Source organism: Hylobates moloch, unplaced genomic scaffold, assembly GCF_009828535.3.
Source record: "Hylobates moloch isolate HMO894 unplaced genomic scaffold, HMol_V3 SCAFFOLD_19, whole genome shotgun sequence".
NCBI lineage: Eukaryota > Metazoa > Chordata > Mammalia > Primates > Hylobatidae > Hylobates > Hylobates moloch.
Window position 1 is genome coordinate 16,927,840 of NW_026652294.1, and position 12,717 is coordinate 16,940,556.

General features: G+C 49.7%; 1 protein-coding gene across 1 annotated transcript in view; it reads right to left on the reverse strand.

Moving 5' to 3' along the window:
- APOL6 (apolipoprotein L6) overlaps positions 1-7,914 on the reverse strand; it is a 33,651-nt gene extending 25,737 nt beyond the window's left edge. The window contains exon 1 of the mRNA XM_032137828.2: positions 7,872-7,914. The gene's annotated coding sequence lies outside the window, so the exon portion shown is untranslated. The remainder of the gene's footprint in view (positions 1-7,871) is intronic.
- Positions 7,915-12,717: the final 4,803 nt, after the last annotated feature.

Genomic DNA, 12,717 nt, shown 5'->3' on the forward strand with positions numbered 1-12,717 from the left:
GAGGCTCACAAGTGAGTGGAGAAGCCAAAACCTGCACAAGATCACTGCATTTCCAGCTCCAGCTTGATGCACCTTCTGCACCTAAACCCAGGCTTCCCGGGCTGGAGTGGGCTCCCAGTCTCGCGGAGTGGCCTGGCTGCCTTAGGGTGGGGTGGGAGGATGGAAACTCAAACATAGGGAAGGATGAGCCCCTCAGGAACTGCAGGCGACAGAGCAGGGTGGGTGGGATGTCAGCTCTGACAGGGCCACCCCCAGGAAGCTCAGATCTCCCACTGGGACAGGGAGCCAGGGTTAAGATTCCATCTGAGCCAGCATCTTTTCTAGCGACTGCGTTGGCTCTGCAGAGAGGCTTCTGGGCTTCAGGAATTTCAGCTCGAGGGGTGCCCTGCTGAGAGCAAGGCTGCTGAGAGCAAAGCCTAGCCCCATGCAAAGTGCTTTGCAGGACTCAGAGGAGGGCATTGAGAACCCGTGGGAACAAGGAGCCGCACAGACCGGTCAAGTGAGGTTGCAGCAGGGTCATCAGAGCCTCCGTTTCTTCACCTGAAAATGCACATAGCAAACCTTGCCTTACAAGGGCTTTATGAAATGAAATGAGCTGCTGTGTGCATAAAGCGATTGCTGTACTGTTTGGCCGAAGCTTTGTTATTGAAAGCATTGCTTTCCTTATAGGCTTGAATTGCACCTGAGTTCCAAAGGAGACGTTGACATTCTTCCAGAACATATGCCCAGTGTCTTCAACTTGAGATGGAGCTGGGATGCCAAGTCTGCAAACGTGGGTTTTGGGCTTGGACAAGCCTGGGTTTGCATCCCGGCTCTGCCCTTTGCTGGGACTGTGGCCCTGGGAAAAATGAGCCTTTCTGAACTTTCCTGATGGCACTCATAAATGGGAGACAGTGTCGATGTCAGGGTGTGAGAATGCATGCTGCACATAGTAGGTGTTTAATGATGTTTCTGAATAACAAATGATTTGAAATACAGGCAGCTGTACGAAGCCGTGAGAACTGATAGTAAATGTGGCCAGGGGCACAGATAGCAGGCAGCTGGGAGGCAGGGAAGAGGGTCTGCTTCTTGAGGGGTGATCAGGGAAGCTGTATTAGTAGGAATGTTTTTGTTGTTGTTGTTGTTTTGTGCTTTTTTTTTGAGACGGAGTTTCGCTCTTGTTGCCCAGGCTGGAGTGCAATGGTGCGATCTCGGCTCGCTGCAACCTCTGCCTCCTGAGTTCAAGCAATTCTCCTGCCTCAGCTTCCTGAGTAGCTGGGATTACAGGCATGTGCCACCACACCCGGCTAATTTTGTATTTTTAGTAGAGATGAGGTTTCTCCATGTTGGTCAGGCTGGTCTCGAACTCCCAACCTCAGAAGATCTGCCCGCCTCAGCCTCTCAAAGTGCTGGGATTACGGGCGTGAGCCACCATGCCTGGCCTGTAGGAATGTTTTGATTGCAAGTGACAGAAATCACTTTTGGCTCATGGAATGTGACAGTACCTTCAACAAGCAAGACATACTTTTATGTCAGGGCCTTTCTTTATATTTGCTGTTCCTTGTGTTGAAATGCTTTCCCCCCATCCCCCAAGGTATTTCTGTAGTTCTCTCCTTTATCTCTTTGAATCTTTATCAAATATCTCCTTTATCTCACTGAATCTTTATCAAATCTTTATCAAATATGTTTAAATTAAATTTTAAAGTACGTTTTAAGCCAGAGGCAGTGGTTCATTCCCTGTAATCTTAGCACTTTGAGGGGTCTGAGGCAGCTGGATTACTTGAGCATAGGAGTTAAAAATCAGCCTGGGCAACATGGTGAAACCCTGTCTTAAAAAATACAAAAATTAGCTGGGCATGGTGGCATGTGCCTGTGGTCCCAGCTACTTGGGAGGCTGGGTGGGAAAATTGCTGGAGCCCGGGAGGCTGAGGCTGCAGTGAGCAGAGATTGTGCCGCTGAACAATTCAGCCTGGGTGGCAGAGTGAGATTCTGTCTCAAATAAATAAATAAAAAGTAAGGGCCGGGCGTGGGGGCTCACGCCTGTAATCCCAGCACTTTGGGAGGTCAAGGCAGGTGGATTATGTGAGGCCAGGAGTTTGAGATCAGCCTGGGAACGTGGCAAAATTCTATTTTTGAGATAGAGTCTCACTCTGTCGCCCAGGCTGGGGTGCAGTGGCATGATGTCCGCTCACTGCAACCTCTGCATCCCGGGTTCAAGCGATTCTCCTGCCTCAGCCTCCCAAGTAGCTGGGATTACAGGCGCGTGAAACCATACCCGGCTAATTTTTTTTATTTTTAGTAGAGATGGGGTTTCACCATGTTGGCCAGGCTGGTCTCGAACTCCTGACCTTGTGATCCGCCCACCTCAGCCTCCCAAAGTGCCGGGATTACAGGTGTGAGCCACCGCACTCGGCCAATTTTTAAAAAAAATTTAAAAAGTACCTTTTAAAATTAAATTTAAAAATGAATTCCAGCCGAGTGCGGTGGCTCACACCTGTACTCCCCGCACTTTGGGAGGCCGAGGCAGGAGGATCACCTAAGATCAGGAGTTCAAGACCAGCCTGGCCAACGTGGCAAAACCCCATCTCTACCAAAAATTAGCCAGGCATGGTGGTGCATGACTGTAATCCCAGCTACTCAGGAGGCTGAGGCAGAAAAATCCCTTGAACCCAGGAGGTGGAGGTTGCAGTGAGCTAAGACCGTGCCACTGCACTCCAGCCTGGGCAACAAGAGCGAAACTCAGTCTCAAAAAAAAGAATCTCCCACTCCCTGCTCGACATTCTCTATGCTTCTTCTCTGCTTTATTGCTTTATTTTTCTCCATAGGATTTATCATCTAACATGCTTTCTATTTTTATTATTTATCTTATTTATTGTGTTTCTATCCATCCCCACCTACTATTGTGTAAGCTCCATTTGGTTGGATCTTTGACTTTTTTTTTTTTAACTGCTGTATTTTTACTACTTAGGACTGTGCCTTGCACATAGTAGGTGTGGTATTTAACTTTACGTGTCAACTTGACTGGGCTATGGGGTGCCCACATATTTTGTTGGACATTATTTCTGGCTATGTCTGTGAGGAGGTTGCTGGAAGAGATTAGCATTTGCAATTAGTAGACGGAGTAAAGCAGATGGCCTCCACCATGTGAGCAGGTATCATCCAATCACTGAGGACCTGAATCACACAAAAGGGTGAAGGAAGGGGAATTTGCTCTCTGCCTCACGGCCTGAGCTGGGACATTTGTCTTCTGTCCTGAGACTGGGCTTTACCCCATCTACTCCCAGGATTCTCAGACCTTCAGACTCTGGCTGAATTATAACACTGACTTTCCTGGGTCTCCAGCTTGCAAATGGCAGGCTATGGAACTTCTCAGCCCACAATCACGTGAGCCATTCCTTATAATAAATCGATCTACCTAACTCTCCTACTGTTTCTGTTTCTCCAGAGATTTCTGATGAATGTAGTAGTCATTCAATAGCTATTTGTTTTGGTTTGTCTTTTTGAGATGGAGTCTCACTCTGTTGCCCAGGCTGGAGTGCAATGTCATGATCTCGGCTCACTGCAACCTCTGCCTCCCGGTTTAAGCGATTTCCAGCTAATTTTTGTATTTTTAGTAGAGACGGGGTGTCACCATGTTGGCCAGGCTGGTCCTGAACTCCTGACCTCAAGTGATCCACCCACCTCACCGTTCCAAAGTGCTAGGATTACAGGTGTGAGCCACTACGCCTGGCTTCAATAGCTATTTGCTGAATGAACGAATGATTTAGCAGGAAGGTCCAGAATGCAAATGGCTTTAGATACAGCTGGGTCCTGTGACTTAGAAAAAATCATCAGGGCTCCGTCTTGCTGAACCTCTTGGCTGTCCCCTGTCTCTGTTTGATTTGGTTCTTCAGGCCAGGGGCCACCTGCAATCCCAAACTCACATCCTTGCTACATGGCAATGTCCTTCCAAGAAGTCTAGCAGAAAAGTCTCAGGGAAGATTTGGCTTTGTCTGGCTTGACCATGTGTCCATCTCTGAACTTCAGTTCAGAAGCAAGGTCACTGTGGTCAAGAGGCAGGGCGAGCCAAATGCAGCAAGTTCCTAATAGGGAAGAAGGGGAGGGTGCTGGTGAAACAGAAACAACAAAAGACAAAAACAGAGGGCTTCCTGGAGGGGGTGTCCTTTGTGTCAGGGCTTAGAGGGTGGTTAGGATTTGGCCATGATGTCAGAGCTTTCTACAACTGGATCCTGCCCACCTGTCTAGCATCACCACCCATCTCTTACCGCTCTGCACCCTATGATTCAGCCACTTCCTGCCCTGAACCCTGTTCAAGTTTTCACCCTGCTGTGTATTTATTTGTCTTCTTCCCCGTAGCTAGTACTCCCTTCTTCAGCAAATGGAGTGATTCTCCACATCCTTGAAGATCTGGGTGTCACACCCGTAGAGAGACACACATCCATGATCCCAGGCACATGCTTACATAAGCACGTCCAGGCATACTACACACACACGCTCACACACGCACACACATGCACACACACTCTTGCACACACACTCACATGCACACACGCACACACACTCACACACATATGCACACACATGCGTGCACACACGCACATGCACTCGCACACGCACACATACGCACCCACACTCTCACATGCACACTCACATACATGCACACACGCACACTCACACACATGCACACACGCACACTCACACACATGCACACACACGCATGCACACACACTCATGCACTCGCACACACACGCACACACACTCTCACACACGCACACACTCACATACATGCACACACGTGCACACACTCACATGCACACGTGTACACACACGCACACACACGCACACATACACACTCACACACACACACGCTGTTTCTCTCTCTCTCTCCTCTCATTTCTCCCTTCTTTCCTTCGTTATAAACTGAAAAGCAACACTGCCTTTCACCCACCCAGGTAGTGTGTATATTAGCAGAGTAAAAAGAGACCCCTAGTCCCCAAATATCTCCCCCAAATGTTGGCTTTGGCACCTGAAATTCAGTCAGTGTTTGTTCCCATACTGCGTGCTGGCCACTGTGTTTGCACTGTGGCTGTCATGCCTGATACAGAAGAGGCACTCAATAGGGATCGTTGAGTGAATTCATGAATGAATTACTGCATCAGTCAATCAATGAATAAAGACAGTGTTTCCTCCCACAGAGCTATGACAAGGGCCATAGTTAGTATCCTGCCAGGAAGAAGGGGATGGGGCCTGCAGGGAGATGTCTACTTGGAGCTGGGGATCTTGGGGAGCCTCCTTGGAGAAGGTGCCCTGTGGGGAAGCCCTCAGTGCATGGGCTTTGCACAGCTGGGGAGGATGGAAGCAGATGAGGCCACAGGGCATAATGCTAGAGTGTCAGGGAGTCCAGTCTACAGCGGAATAGGAGTAAAGGGTCCTTCCTCTGGGGCTGAATATCAAGCCTTTCCTGGCCTTTGTTGAAAGAAAATTCCTCAGGTCAGGGGCGGGAGAGGGGTGAATTTCCCTCAGTTACTACTAAGACAAACTGTGAGGAAAAATGATACACAAGATAGTTACTTTTTTTTTTTTGAGACCGAGTCTCACTCTGTTGTCCTGACTAGAGTGCAGTGGCACAATCTCAGCTCACCAAAACCTCTGCCTCCACAATTCTCTTGCCTCAGCCTCCCAAGTAGATAGGACTACAGGTGGGCACCACCAGGCCTGGCTAATTTTTTGTATTTTTAGTAGAGACGGGGTTTCATTATGTTGGCCAGGCTAGTCTCAAACTCCTGACCTCAGGTGATCCGCCCACCTTGGCCTCCCAAAGTGCTGGGATTACAGGTGCCCGCCACCACGCCTGGCTAATTTTTTTTTTTTTTTTTTTTGAGACGGATTTCACTCTTGTCACCCAGGCTGGAGTGCAATGGCACCATCTCGGCTCACTGCAACCTCTGTCTCCTGGGTTCAAGTGATTCTCCTGCCTCACCCTCCTGAGTGGCTAGGACTACAGGTGCCGCCACCATGCCCAGCTAATTTTTGTATTTTTAGTAGAGACAGGCTGTCTCTACTTTATTTGGCTGGGCTGGTCTCGAACTCCTGACGTCAGGTTATCCACCCGCCTTGGCGTCCCAAGGTGCTGGGATTAACGGTATGAGCCACCGTGACTGGCCCACCCCCAACTAATTTTTATATTTTTAGTAGAGACGGGGTTTCATCATGTTGGCCAGGCTGGTCTCGAACACCAAGACAGCTACATTTTGAAAGAGGGACATGTGGAGGCAAAATTCTAGAACACAGGGTGTGTCCCTCCCAAGGTACCAGCCAAGCCGAAAGTAGAACAGAACCCTCGGCCCTTGGGGAAGGGGTCCTAAATGTTTGCATCCTCACAAGTGGCCTGCTTTACAGCTTACAAAGCACTTTTTCATCCATTATTCGCCTGTCCTGGGTGGAAGCCATGTCCTTTATTCAGCAATTATTACCAAGTACCTCCTAGTTAAGATGGTCATGAGGACTAAATAAGCCACTGCTTATAAAGGACCCAAAGCTACTGGACCCAGACAGGCCAGCGGTATGTGCTTAGGGTGTGGTGCCCCAAGTGGTGGTGGTGAGGCTGGCATTGTCATGAACTTGGCCTTGAACTGAGCAATGGCAACGCAAGATAGATACAGTACCTGCCCTCACCGGCCTCACAGCTCTTATTCACTCATCATGTAACAGGTCAAATTTTAAATCATTTCAACTCAGATGTTTTAAAAATGTGTTTTCTTTATTATCTACAATTGAGACCAATAGCCCATGTGTATCGAGTGCTTACTCCGTACGAGGTATAGTTTTAAGTATTATACGTAGTTTAGATTTCACAACACCCTCTGAGGCAGGTACTATTTACTGCTATTTGACAGATGGAGAAAGGAGCAACAGAGAGATTAAGTAACTTCCTCAAGGTCACACAGCAAGCAGTGAAACTAGGATTCAAATGCAGGTAGTCTAGCTCTGGAATCCACACCCTTGACCACTGTAAGACACTGCCTCTTGCTTTTAAGCTTCCCTCACTGCAGCGTGTCAGGGGGCAACTTAGATGAGCCAATAATGGCATCTTAGTCTTCCTGGTATATACTCAGTATTTCAGTTTACTCCTTTGACCACCTTCACACCTACTCCTCTCCAAGATGGTGCTGGATAGATGGGAGAGCAAAGGCGGGAAGATGGGCGCTTGGACAGGTATGCAGATCCTGGGGTGTCCCCAGGTCCCTGCTCTCGGCTCCAGGATGACTGTTTTGTTCTGGGGACCTGGAAGCCTGCTGAGGTGTGCCTGGTCCACCGGGCCTTCTGTGGTCTTGTGCTGTCAAGTTCATGGCCAGGGCCTTTTGCGTCTACGTGCTGAATCTTTGGGCTCAGAGCTCTTTTGTCTCAATTCCCAGTTTTCCAGGGACCACCAGCCACCTCCACAACTCCACCTCCCCCCAGTGGGGCACCCGGGAATGTTAGACCCTGCACGATACCCTCAGTCCATGGGGAACCAGCAGGAAAAGCTCAGGCTTCTCTGCTTAGATACCCCGTCTCCCTTCTCTCCTTCTTCCCTTAATGATAGGATCCCCAGGTTTCAGCTGCGCCATGGCCACGTAGTTAAAGAGGCTTCCCAGCCTCCCTTGCAGCTGGCTTTACCATGTGACCACGTTCCAGCCAGTGAGGACTGAGCTGAGTGTGGGCCCTCCCTCAGGAGGGGATGTGCCCTCCCTTCCCAGTCCTCCTGCTGGCTGGGGCTGGAATGTGGATATGTGGGTCAGGGCTGAGCAACGCCACAGGAAGAACCAGGGCCACTTGGTGGAGCAGCCCCACAAGGCTTTTAAGCCTGGGACTGTTCCTTGAGAAAGACATTTATGTGTACTTGAACTTACCGTTATTAGCCTTCAGAAGAGCTCCCCAAACTGTGTCGTATCCAGTTCTGTCCCAGGCCATCTTAGTGCTCACACACCATGGGGGCAGGGTGGAGTGGGGCTCCTTCTCCTCCTCCTCCTCCCCTCCTCTTCCTCCTCCCCTCCTCACCCCCTCTTCCTCCCCTCCTCCTCCCCTCGTCCTCCCCTGCTCCTCTTCCCCTCCTTCTCCTCCCCCCCCTCCTCCTCCTCCTCTGCTGCCACCTCCTCCTCCTCTCCTCTTTCTCTTCCTCCTCCCCTCCTCCTCCTCCCCTCTTCCTCCTCTGCTCCCCCGTCTCTGAACTAGGAAGGCCAAAGATCCCCAGTGAGGAAAATCCCAGCTACCACATAAGCCACACAACTGTCTTTTGGCTTCCCCTGCCGGGTCGTGGTGACTAATTTTAACTGACCCTGATGATTCATCCAGGATGCCTGGGAACCCCCATCCCACCCCGCAACCACAGCCACTCCTCAGGGCCTGCTGAGAGCCGCCAACATTCTTCAAGTTCAAAGTCATTCCCCATGCCCTCCAAGCCCACATTCCAACTGCCTCCATGACCCATCCTCTTCTCAAAACTTCTGACCCAGCCAAACTGGTCTTCTCTGGGTTTTCTGAACATTCCATGTGCGTTCCTGCTTCTCTAACTTTGCTCTTACCACCTTTCATGCCTCTGTTGTGCTGTCAACCCTCTCCCCAGCCCCTGGCACCTGCCCCAGCGCCTGTGTATTTGATCAGTGGTGATACAGCACTCACTTGAAAAAGTATTGAGCACCTATTATGCGCTGTGTGGAATATTAGGGTGCATTGTTTATATAAATATTTTATTCCCAGCTTCCCTTTCTCATCTTTCCACTAGATTGTTATTATTATCTTGGGCCATGACTAGGCAGGCAATGCTGTACAGTCACCAAACCTGTTTCATTTCCTCCTGGGCACACAGAGAGACCTCGTTCCCACAACTCCCTCTAAGTAAGTGGTGCCTGTGGCTGTGATCTGGCTAATGGAATTTGGGCAGAAGCAATGAGCACCACTTTCAGGCATACCCCCTAAAACCCCTTACCAGATCCTCCACTCTTTTTTTTTTTTTTTTGGAGATGGAGTTTCACTCTTGTTGCCCAGGCTGGAGTGCAACGGTGTGACCTCAGCTCACTGCAACCTCCGCCTCCCGGGTTCAGGTGATTCTCCTGCCTCAGCCTCCCGAGTAGCTGGGATTACAGGCGCCCACCACGATGTCAGGCTTATTTTTGTATTTGTAGTAGAGACAGGGTTTCACCATGTTGGCCAGGTTGGTCTCGAACTCCTGACTTCCAGTGATCCACCCACCTCTGCCTCCCAAAGTGCTGAGATTTCAAGCGTAAGCCACCTTGCCTGGCCCACCCTCATTTCTTTCTCCAGTGGTTTGCCTGCTGGATGCAGAGGGATGGGGGTTTTGGAATTCCTTGGGGAGGGAGCCGAGTGCCTGAATCACTGGGTACAGGAGAGCCCTCTTCTCAACTTGCATTGGACTAGGAGGTAAATGAGAACTAAATCTTCTGAGCCACGGTTAAGGACACATCATGACATTTGGGGGCTGTTTGTTACAGCAGCTAGTATGCTAACACACCAGTGTAGGCAGCCATATTTGTCTTTCTGCCCTCACCCAAGCCTGGTACATAAGAAGCCCTTAGTAGTCCTCCTCATCTCCCATGAGGCTTCCCTCTCCTTCACCCTTCAAATGCAGGCCTGACCCTGTCGTCCCCTCTAGGAAGTTTTCTTCCCCACCTCCTCTTCCTCTTCTCAATTCTGAAATGCTGCTGACCCCCCCAAGCTTCCTTCTCTTCCTCCCTCACATCCTTCCCAGGTGACGTCTGCTGCCTCCTCTACGCTGGCACTTCCTATAGCTTATGCTGTAACCCTGTGCCTGATGGGGTAAACTGAGGCTTCTCCAAATTGCCAGATAAATTCAGGATGTTTTGTGATGCAACTCTGGAAGGCGAACCCAATCCTGTGTTAGCAGAATAAGGATGGGACATTGATTCCCAAGAAATGAGTCCAAGTCACGCTAATGGGAAAACACGAATATCTCCTGAGGACAAAATGGGCATTTTTTTTTTTGCAATTCTCCTGCCTCAGCCTCCAGTAGTGAGAAGGCCCCCCCCCCCGGTAATTTTTTTTTTGTTTCACTGTGTTAGCCAAGATGGTTTCAATCTCCTGACCTCGTGATCCACCCGCCTCGGCCTCCCAAAGTGCTGGGATTACAGGCATGAGCCACAAATGGGCTTTTAAGGAAGAAATGACTGCTGTGGGTTGTGTTTGATTTGAGAGAGACCAGAGAAAACCTAATTGCAACCTAGAGTGACCGAGGTTTCATTTTCCCTCTCTGCTTCTCCTGCCCCCTCCCTGGGGGGCACTAGCTGGAGCAGAGCTGACTCTGACGCCTCCTTCCTGGGGGAGCTGGGGTTTGATTGTTTTTCAAGGGAATGGGGGAGGCATTGGGACAGGGATGGGCGGTGCCCGGGGAGAGAGAATGTGTGTGGCTGCAGGATGCTGGGGAGGGAAGAAGGAAGGAGAGGACCTGGCCTGGAGACTGCCTAGATGGGCCCCTGCGCTCCCCAGCTTCCCCTAAGGAGTCAGGTCTCCTCTCCCATGTCCTGCCACCCAGAAGTAACCACACCCATGCCCTCTCTATGCCCCTCGTGCAGTCTTCAGGGTAGACCGAGGAGAGCACCTCCCCTTCCTGGTGAAGGCAGCCCGACAGACGCTGGTGCTGGCTGGCCAAGAAGGAGATGGACAAACCTGGCGACCACTCCCTGGCACCACCTCACAAGAGGACCGCTCAAACCTCCACAAGGGTCAGAAGAAAGGAGCTGCCCTGGGGATGCCTGTGTATCCCTACAACTGCCAGACACATGCCCCTTGAACGCCCGATGCTACGTGTCCCAAAGGAAACTGGTCTCCACCCACCCCCAGCCCCTCCTCCTCCTGGGTACCCCACCTTAGTAAATGGCGCCACCATCTGCTCAGTCACTCAGTGAGAAACTCAACTCCTGGCAGCAGATGACGGGCACTCTGGTTAAATGACTCTCTCCAGCCTCCAAGTTCAACCTGCAGGGAAGCCCTGGAAATCCCGTCTCCCTCTGCCCTGCCTCTCCTTCAGCTCCGAACCCCACCCCACTCAGTACATGGCCCCCCAACAGGCTTTCAAATGTCTGCCTTCCCCAAACCAATCTGTGGTTTTAAAAGAAATCAGGGTCAGGTACAGTGGCTCATGCCTGTAATCCCAGCACTTTGGGAGGCTGAGGCGGGTGGATCACCTGAGGTCAGGAATTTGAGAGCAGTCTGGCCAATATGGTGAAACCCCGTCTCTACTAAAAAAAAAAAAAAAAAAAAAAAAAAATTAGCTTGGGTGTGGTGGTATGTGTCTGTAGTCCCAGCTACTCTGGAGGCTGAGGTAGGAGAATTGCTTGAACCCGGGAGGCAGAGGTTGCAGTGAGCCAAGATCACACCACTGTACTCCAGCCTGGGTGACAGATTGAGACTCCACCTCAAAAAAAAAAAAGAAAAAAAATCAGGACAGTGGTTGTCTCTGACAGGTGAGTGGGGGCCAGGATTGACTGGGGAGGGGCGTGCAGGAACTTGGGGTGATGACAATGTTCTATAACTTGATACAGTTTGAGCTACACAAGTGTGTGTAGTTGTGGAATCTCAGCAAATGTATATTTAAGACGTGTGCAATTAAATGTGAATTTTACATCTTACAGCAAAAGAAAAAATGCAAAGAAATATTGAACTCTTTTTCATGTCATGCATTGTGGAGTTTCTGCAGGGAAGCAGATAGATGTCTGCAATTTAAAATGCCACAAAACAAGAATGGATGGGTGCGTAGAGGGAGAGATAAACGTGTTTGAATTCATTTAGTAAAATGCCAGTGGTAGAGTTTACGTGGTGTTCAGTGTGAAATTCTTCCCACTTTGCTGCACGTATGAAAATCTTTATAATAAAATGTTAGGGAGAAATGTCTCGTGGCTCCAGACGTGTCCCCTCCATTATGTTAATCACATCTGCAATTAGTGTGATGTTTCTAGGACAGCAAATCAGACCACGGCTCTCCCTTGCTCAGAAACCCTTCTGTGGCTCTCCCTGGGGACACGCCCACACGTCTGTGGCTCCCAAGGCTGTCCATGCCTGGCCTCTGTTTATTTCTCTAATCATCACTCTCCCCTTCACTTTTTCCACCACAGAAACACCAAAATATTTATACGTCCGGCATAGCATGCTATTTTATGTCTCCTATGATAGAAATCACTCACTTTCATCTAATATACATTCCCCACATCTTTCTAAGTAATAGAAACTCCAATTTTTATCTGGTGATATGGCCAGGTAGAAATAAAGACTACATATCCCAGCCTCCTCTGCAGCAAGGTATGGCCATTGGATGTGCAGTAAGACAAAGTATTAATTACAACTTCTGGAAAGTGTTCTTTAGATAGGGTCACAACCTTCTTCACCCCTTTCTCCTTCCTACTGGTTGAAATGAGGGCATGATGGCTGCAGCTCAAGCAGCCATCTTGGATCAGGAGGTGAAGGCCATATGTGTAACATGGCAGAGCACTAAGGTAGATTGAAGCTGGGTCCCTGGACTGTGGTGTGCCATGTCAGCTCTGAATCCCCTACCTCTAGACTTCTGTATGAAAGAGAAGTTAATACTCTCTTGTTGAAGCCATGTTATTTTGAGTTTTCTGTTGCCAACAACCAAACCTAGTCCTAACACACCAACTTCTGTGCCATCGAATGTTTTGATGCTTGTACTTGGAATGTCTTTTCCTCACTTTGCTCCTAACAAACTCC